Genomic DNA, 9,110 nt, shown 5'->3' with positions numbered 1-9,110 from the left:
TCATGTACAATTTACATCATTCATACAGTGAATGCATCTCTAAAAAAACATGGAAAGTGAATCCAATGATTTCATGTACAATTTACATCATTCATAATATACAGTTGAATTCATTTTCCAAATTGTGATTCCAATAGTGGTATTAGAGCAAAGGTTTATCTTTGTTGTTGAATACATTTAGCCAATAGTTTTGTGGCATTCCTTTATCCATGGCATTGAGAGTTAGTGTACGGTGGTAGGTGCAGTTGTGGAAAGTTTGTTGCTGCATATTGTTGTTAACATTGAGTGCTCCACATACAGTAGAGAAATGAGTGGATGCTTGCAAAACTGACTAATAGAAGCTCCACTTGTTCTGGGTCAGATTGGCTTGAATAGATATGACCAACACACAACACGAAGGAGAAAACTGATATTTTTTTCTATTAATTTTTAATGCTCAGTTCTGTGTCGTCTTAAAGGAACTTTTAGTTACATCGACCCTTCTTTGTTTGACAATCATAGTAACATCTACCAAAAGACTGCTTGCATCTTGCAATATACTAGAGACATGTACAGACATGTACCTGTCGTAAAACTAGAACCATGTGTAATGTTCTTCACGTGCAGAATGTTTCCTTAATTTCATAGACTGTAGAGGATTTTAATTTTTCTTATGTTAGTACATGGGATTGCTGTGCCTTCTCTACCCCCGAATCGATCATAGGGAGAAGCAATGATGGTGTCAGTTGGAATGTGTTGAAGGTCATTAATGCTGGGTTGATAGCCACGCAAGTTATTGCTCCAATGAAGTTGGAATGTCAAGTTATTTTTGGAAGTTTGAAGATTAATTTTTATTAAATTCATATGCCTTCTTATTCTGAAAGTCGATCACTACACTGATCTCTTGAGTTTCATATGAGATACTGGTTAGTGACTAGCATTAAGATTTGAAGTGAGAAGAGAATCGATCTCTCTAAATCTCTGGATTAGAGATAGTTCCATTCCAGAACTCGATGATAGAGAGCCTTTAGATATAATGAAATATTGCAATTTTTGGTGTTTAGTTAACTCAGAATGCGCTGGTGGAGGTGGCCATCAAGAATGATAAGTATTGTTGATGGTACCGTGAAGGCCGAGCGATTTTTGATTTAGTTGTTTCCCAGTTTTAATCTTACAATTTACATTTAAGGGAAAATTGAAAAGTGGTTGTGGGAAGGTTGTTGACCATTCATTTGGTTTTATTTGTTTTCCTTCACACGTGGTGTCTAGGGTTGTGTCTAAATTTATTGGATGCCCGTGGCCCGCCTAAGAGTTGTTTGTGAATTAATTCATTGAAATTGAATTATTAGTAATTTCCATTATTTATATTTATTGGACATGAGGGTAGTGTGACCAGGGCGTAGTTTTGTTCAAAATAGCACAGGGAGTGGAAACCTCAAAAGTGATAAGAATGATTTATGAATTGGGTTGGGAAAAGTGAATGAAGTGAAAGTTTTTAGCTTTGGACAAGGGGTGTTTTGTATAAACAATTATTCTTAATTTACTTGTTGAATTACATTGTAAACATACTCATTTTCTATTGAAGTCAAAACGAAGTCAAAACAAAGTTGATTGCAATATTTTTTTTTATAGGAAGATGGAGAAAATGACAAGACTGAATGACTTGTTAGAGTTATTAAACACTCTTATGTTGTCTATTATTCATAGCAGTGTCCAAATCAGTAAGGAAACTCTCTTTGACATTTAAACCTATTTACAAAATGCTCAAGACAAGATTGAATTTTTGGAACTTGAGTCTCAGCTATAATGAGACGAACTACAAAAGGAGAGTTGTAATTCTAAATGGGTTCTTGCTGAGAACAACTCCATATTTGAGCCTGACTCCCATCAGTAGTCAAAGATTGATCAGAATAATGGGTCCATTTCAAGAGTGAATTTGCATGCATATGTGGAGGTTCAATTTACAGTTCCCAAGACCTTCATCAAACCTTGGGAAGAAGTTGAGAAAAGCAAGAATAGAACTAGACTTAGATATGACAAGGATGTTTCCTTTCATATTCTATAATATTCCAAGCCAATGTGGTTTCACAACACTAGATTTCTTTACGAAGATCCGTCGTCACTTGCTCCTATTCCAAGAACACAGATTATCAATTTCCAACATTATGATTGAGTTGGAAATATGAAATATCAATGTTTTCAACTTTATCCTTGTGAAAATTGTTGTAGGTACAGTCATCATTTAGATAGATGTTCTAAAAACAAAACCCTTGCAAGAACGAAGATTTACCTTGGATGGATCGCTTCTTGGAAATGGTCTTGAACAACCAAGAAGATATACTGGTCATACCATAGAATTTGTTCTCGAGTATTGGGTAATCGTGCAACGAAGACTTATTCATCTTCTCACCTTGTATCTGATAGGGGGGATTGATAGTTAGTTAGAAGCTTCAAAGATTCATTATTCAAATATTTATCAAGTGAGCTTGAGCCACAACCTAAACCTATTTTCTGAGTGTACAACCAGAGATTACCATATCTAGATTCATAGTTGTAACCATAGGTAGAGAAATTCCCAACAAGCATGCCTTTAGTTGATTTGGTTGGTGTAATTTCTTAAAGCACCACCTGTAGAAGATTTTTGTTTCTGCTAAAGTTTGTGTTATAGAGCACTTCCACTAGCAAAAGACTTCAAATTCTATCCAAATTGGGAATTGTACCAAGAACAATTTCGATAGTTCCAGAGTTGGCGGTCAACCTAAAACCACCACTAGTTAAGACCTCGAGTTCTCATACCTTTTCTCTTGTTTGTGTTTTTATCTTAAGAACTCTCATTTCAGAGAGCTCATTCAACCATTGGTTGTCATGCATTTTTTCCTTTTTTCTCTCTTCGTGGACTCTCATATATACCCCTTTATATTAAAAGGGAGAACGTTAGCCACCTAATCCACTAGGGTTCTGGTGGACAATTGATGCATGTCCAAGAAACCTGGAAACTAAATCCAACAGTTTCATTGTTGTATTTATACATGTACAATTTACATCATTCATAATACATAGTTGAATTCATTTCCCAAATATGTGATTCCAACACATCTGCCACATATTTTTGTTATAGAACCACACACAAAAAATTGTCATAGAAACATAAAGATATAGGTGGTAATTGAAATGGAAACTCACATATTACAACACTATATTATAAATGATTTCTCACTTTGGCCAAGGTCCGTTATTAGCACTTAGGTGTGTACTGAAAATTACGAATACAACATAATATCACCTTAATAGAAGACTAGTGTTGCAGAAATTTTATCTGAAATAAGAAGCAAACTAGGATGACTAGTTTGGCTATATAAGCTTAGCTTTACAATCAATCCTGACAATTATGCGTAAAACGTAATTTAGGATGAACATAATATCAAGGTTACTCTCATTATAATTTGATGAGATATCTACGAAGCTATTTTCTAGGGGAATAAGCTATAATGGAGTGGATGTTAACATGGATCACTATTCAACATGAATAAAATAAAGGGAAAAGGTTAATTCTCTCGGATTATAGATTTACAAGATTGGAAGGGATATTCTCAAGAAATATATACCTCATTTTAAAACTGACTATTGCGTATGTCTGGAGTTCACAACTAGTATATAAACATAAGCCATGGATTACACATGTTAGAAAAAGTATCACCATGATTATTCAAACTACTTTCTAACAAAGTGATGCCTTGAATCAACATTAATCTCCGCATCCCATAGAAAGGTGCCAAAGGTGAAAACCTCCAAAAACCAAACTAGTCAAACCTATGAAACTTATCCTTAATATCTTATCATTTGTACCTGTCATTGATCCATCAGGAATAATATGAATTTTAGACCTCCCAAATAGAACCTTTGGATGCCTCTCAATAATATCAACTCCCTCTTTAGACCTCATTGTACTACACCTTTGCAATGTCTCTAGATCAAAGGACATAACATAAGCACTCAACTTACATGGTTTAATCCCTATATGACCAAAAACTATAGGATTGAAGTCTTGACCTCCAGGAGCGGCTACATCAATGGTTGAAACTACAACTACTGCAATTTCCACACGACCTTGTATGATTAAGTTATCTTGACTATTTCCACCTTTTAATTTCGGGTGGGCGTAATTCAACTGCTTAGCATCAATTTCTTCATTTGAGACAAGGGAAAACGTCTTCAATATCTTCTCTAGTTTTTATCTCTATAGGGAATACCTTGGGGAAATTTCTAAAGATTGATGAAGACAGACTCACATAAGGAATATTTACCTTCGCTAGAATATGTGTTGAAGTAGATCTCATCCAGGGACTACCAGAAAGTATAATACTGAACTTTAATAAAACTCAGTGGACACGATCCTTGGATTATGAAAATACAACATTCCAATGTCAAGGATGTCTACAAATAGGCCACCTTCACATTGCTTGTCTACAGGCAAGAAACATCCCCAATCAGAACAAGTAGCAACAAAAGAAGCCTAAAGGATGACAAAATATAGAACCATTGGATGAAGAAGGAGACACAGCGGACATTACAAAAAACAAAGCAGAAAAGGATGAACAAAAAGTTTAGCTCAACATTCAAAAGCAAGAGGAGGCCCCTAGTAATCCATTGCAGCAACACGATCCCCAGACAACAGGAAAGGAAATAACTGGCAACAAGAGAACCCATGGATCAAAAGGATCTGAGTCGGATAAGGACTCTCCCATAAGTATAACAAAAAATCAACTCTCCATTGTAACTAGTACCCCCAATTTTGGGGAATGGCGAAAGGTGGAGAAAAAAAAAGGGAGAAAAAAATAGTTTTTTGTATCTCATTTTTTATTTTTTTGGATTCTGCAAAAAATAGAACAATATCTCTGTATATGTTTTTAGCATCTACAAAATGTAATTTTTTCTTATGAATAAAATTACAACTTTTTCCAAAAAAAACAATTCTCAAGATTTAAAAATAACAATTCTTTTTTACATTTTTCTTAAAAAAAATTAAGAAATAAATAAATAAATAATATTTTACACATCTATTTATGAATCTATGTTATCAACCATCAATTTCCCAAATGACACAATTCATCGCTCATGCTACATACCAATGTTGAATAATGAAGTGCTAATCCTTAATTTTTAATCAAAGGATTGATAACACTTGTGAAAAAGACAAGTAATTCATTTTCCATTAAAAATCACGTTAGTTGTTTACAATTTCAATTTTCTGAAATGTGTCTTTCGTTTCGAGAGATACAATTTTTGTTAGTTATTCTCAAAAAATTCTGAAATACGATTTTCACTGGTTAGGTTTTTGAATTCACTTAGTTTTATGTTTTTTTTTGCGGGATACAATTTTAAGTTTTGGTTTATATGATATTATTTTAAATTTTTATTTAAAAAATATTTTTAAAAGTGTATTAATAAATTATTATTTAGTAAAGTAAATGAATATGCATGTTACTCTTAAAAAATTCATACTCATTTGAATGTGTGATATAATTTTCTTATTTTTTATCTGATACTTTTTGAATAAAAAAATATAATTTCAATTGGATTTATTTCAAATGGTTTGAAAGAATGATTGCACTCTTTAAGCAGTTTCAATTTACACATGTAAACATGATGATTTCCATTATAATTGCATTGAGCCTTGTTGCTTCGTTTGAATAGCTCACAGGGCTGGATTATGTATATTCTATCAAACTTAAGAAACACTATATTATCCATAGGAAAAGAAACACCACTAAAATACGTATAGAGTATCCACAAGGACATAAACAATATGGAAGTATTTCTAGCTTTTCTAGAACTACCAGAAATTGTTGGCTTGAGAGAAATTATATATTCCATAAGAGGATAAATTTCACTAAAATATGCATGAAATATCAAAGAAGTTGCAAACAATATGTCAGTGTCTCTGAATTTTCTCAAAATATTAGACATTGTTGGATATCATTAGCTACAACAACAACAATGTATGCAATATTAGGGGATTTCTAAACAATATTCCCATCTTAATGGCCTCCTTGAGACTTGAATGTCCAAACAAAAATGAATATGAATGCAAAATAACCTTCTTCACAACCTTTGATAAATGTAAGACCAATCATATTAGAAAGTATAAGATCATCACATTTCATGACTAATTCAGCAACATAATTTTGTTTCAACATATCAAAATTGAATATGTTTCAATCACATGAACATTCAATATGAAAATAATTCTAACAAAATTGAAGAGAGCTCTTCAATCTCATAAGAATGGAACATATGAAATTAATTCGAAAATGAAAAGAATAAATGGAGTACAAATCATGGTTTGATACCATTTTAGTACTAAAAAAACATCTCACACTATGATTTAGTGAAAAGTGTTTGAATGATGCTGAAATTATTTTTCAATAAACATAACCAATATACTATTCATCAAGTATTTAAGATAATGGAATCCTATCAATGTGAAAATGGATGAAAACTAAATAAAATTTTAATATAAATTCACCTATGGTTTACAGATTTGAAACAATTTTAATATAATTATATTTTATAGTTTTTCCCTTTTGGAACATCTAATTTTAAAGTTGCATTTCACCTTAATAAAATGATATAATTGTATGATGGTTGTATTTCATTGTTTAAGAATTTTGTAGCTCGATATTTTCAATGGAATCTCCACCTATCAAAGGTTCTATTTATTTTGGAATTGTCAAATTATTGAAGACCGCATAGGTAAGGACTTAGCTATAGAATAATTACATAAACTTGCCAGAATTGAGAAAAATTGGACGGAAGAATGAATTTGAACAAGAACACAAAACTACACTAAACCAAAAGCCAAAACAAGTGAAAAAAATATTTTAGAAATTTTAAAATTGTGAATAAACAACATATGTTTTTAACGAACAAGGAATTACTTTTCTTTTTGACAAGTCTTATCTAATCCTTTGATAAAACATTAAACATTACCACTTCACTAATTAAACATTTGCATGGAGCATGAGAAATGAATTGTGTCATTTAGGTAATGATGGTTCATTATGTAAATTCACAAATAAATTTGCAAAACATCATTCATTTATCTTGCATTTTTTTCTCAAGATAAAAGTTATGATTTATAGCTATCTAATACTTTTACCAAAATGGTTGGTTATCTTTAAATATTGAGAATTGTTATTAGTGTGAGTTCCCTGTAATTTAGTACACTCAAGATTTGCATAATTATTAAATATATATTAATAAAAAAATAATATGCAAATAAATTGAAAGTTGCACCTAGAATAAAGTAATTAAAGCATTTTAGTGAAAATTCCTACTACCTCTATAACCAATTGAGACACAATATTCCCACAATTCATTGAGCCATTGATGGTTGCTTTCTAATGCTGATTGTTGCTACATATATTTAAAACCTTTTGTTGTGTTAATAATGTTATAGTTTGGGAAGAAAGGGTTTATAAATTTTGCTAATCTCTTACGAATAATGTAATTTTCCTTTGTATCTTATGTAGCTAGACATTATAGTAGATATGACATGTGTTGATCATTTATATCACGATTTTTCATTTAGCCTTATGTTCTTTTCCTTCATTGTATCTTTAGGTTTGGACCATGTGACCATGAGTCTCGCTATCCCTCTATTGTGAGTGGGGCATGGTTTGATTTGTCTCTTTGTCATGGGATCAACATCACACTGATTAAGAATGTCAAAATCAAAATTTTTGTTTTTAATTAGGAAGTTACAATCTTTATCATCACATATATTTTATATAACATATATAATTGAAATATATACAATAGTATGCGTGTGTGTGTGTTACTATAGGTAATAACACATATAATTAAAAATATACACTATATGTGATATATCTAAAAACAAAGAGGTCAATCAATAAAATACATATCAAGAAAAACATGATTCTCTATGAGTGGTTCCATCTATCAAGTTCACTTCCTCAACATCTATATCTACACATCCATAACAATGGATAACATCTCTAACATGTGTTTATGGATTTCTTTGAAAAATGTTCAGATAACATACATTTTGTTTCTACTATGTAAGAACTATTTATGAATGCATTTCAATAATAATGTATCATTGTAACCTTAATATTTTTTTTTGATACATGACCAAATTAGGTTAAAGAACTTGAATTTTTTGTTTCTATAGACGTCGATGAGATGATAAAGGACCATTTTGCTCTTGTTAGGGGAAATCGTAATGTGGTGTCAGAATCAAACATTGTTCTTGAAATTATTAATTTGCGAGTGGGGAAGTCTATGCAACATCCATCATGTATGGATACTTCTTGAGAAGAGTTGACAAGCACTTCCAATTAGAGAAGAACATGGAGATGCTTCCTTTTTCCTCAAATGAGGAAATTAAAGCTGAGCCATTGAATTACACCCTCCTAGAATTAGAAGGTGGAAATTATCAAGATAACTCAATCATACAAGGTTATGTGGAAATTACAAAAAAAATTGTTGTGACGACTGATGCATTGAATTCTAAAGGTTAAGACTTCAATCATGTAAGTTGAGGGCTAAACCATGCAAGTTGAGGTCTTATGTTATGTCCTTTTATCTAGAGACCTTATAAAGTTATGCTACAATGTGGTCCAAAAAGGGAGTGGATATTATTGAGAGGCATGTAGAGGTTCTATTTGGGAGACCCAAAATTATTATCACCCCTAATGCCTCAATGGAAGTTACAGACGAGGATATATTAAGGATAATCTTCACAGGTTTAAAGCATTTGGTTTTTGTGGTTTTCACCATTGGGATATTCCTATTGAATGTGGATAGTCGTGTTGATTCAAGGTACCACTTTGTTAGAAAGTAGTTCGAACAATCATGCCGATAATTTTTCTAACATGTGTAGTCCATGGATTTTGTTGATATATTAGTTGGTAGTTCCAGACACATGCAATACTCAATTTTAAAATGAGGTATATCTTTCTTAGGAATACCCATCAAATCTTGTAAATCTATACTAGGAGAATGTTTACCTTTTCACTTTATTGTGTTCATGCTGACAAGTGATTCATATTAGCATCCACTCCATTGCAACTTATTATCCCCAGAAAATGGTTTTGTAAATATCTCAT

General features: G+C 31.8%; 1 pseudogene; it reads left to right on the top strand.

The window, feature by feature from the left end:
* Positions 1-7,030: 7,030 nt before the first annotated feature.
* Positions 7,031-8,845, top strand: LOC149252990 (UV-B-induced protein At3g17800, chloroplastic pseudogene; annotated as a pseudogene).
* The last annotated feature ends 265 nt before the right edge of the window (positions 8,846-9,110 follow it).

This window comes from Pinus tabuliformis, chromosome 7 (assembly GCF_031772625.1).
Source record: "Pinus tabuliformis cultivar Carrire ecotype Pingquan chromosome 7, CPIR1, whole genome shotgun sequence".
In the NCBI taxonomy this organism is placed as follows: domain Eukaryota; kingdom Viridiplantae; phylum Streptophyta; class Pinopsida; order Pinales; family Pinaceae; genus Pinus; species Pinus tabuliformis.
This window is presented reverse-complemented; position numbering and strand designations above follow the sequence as displayed.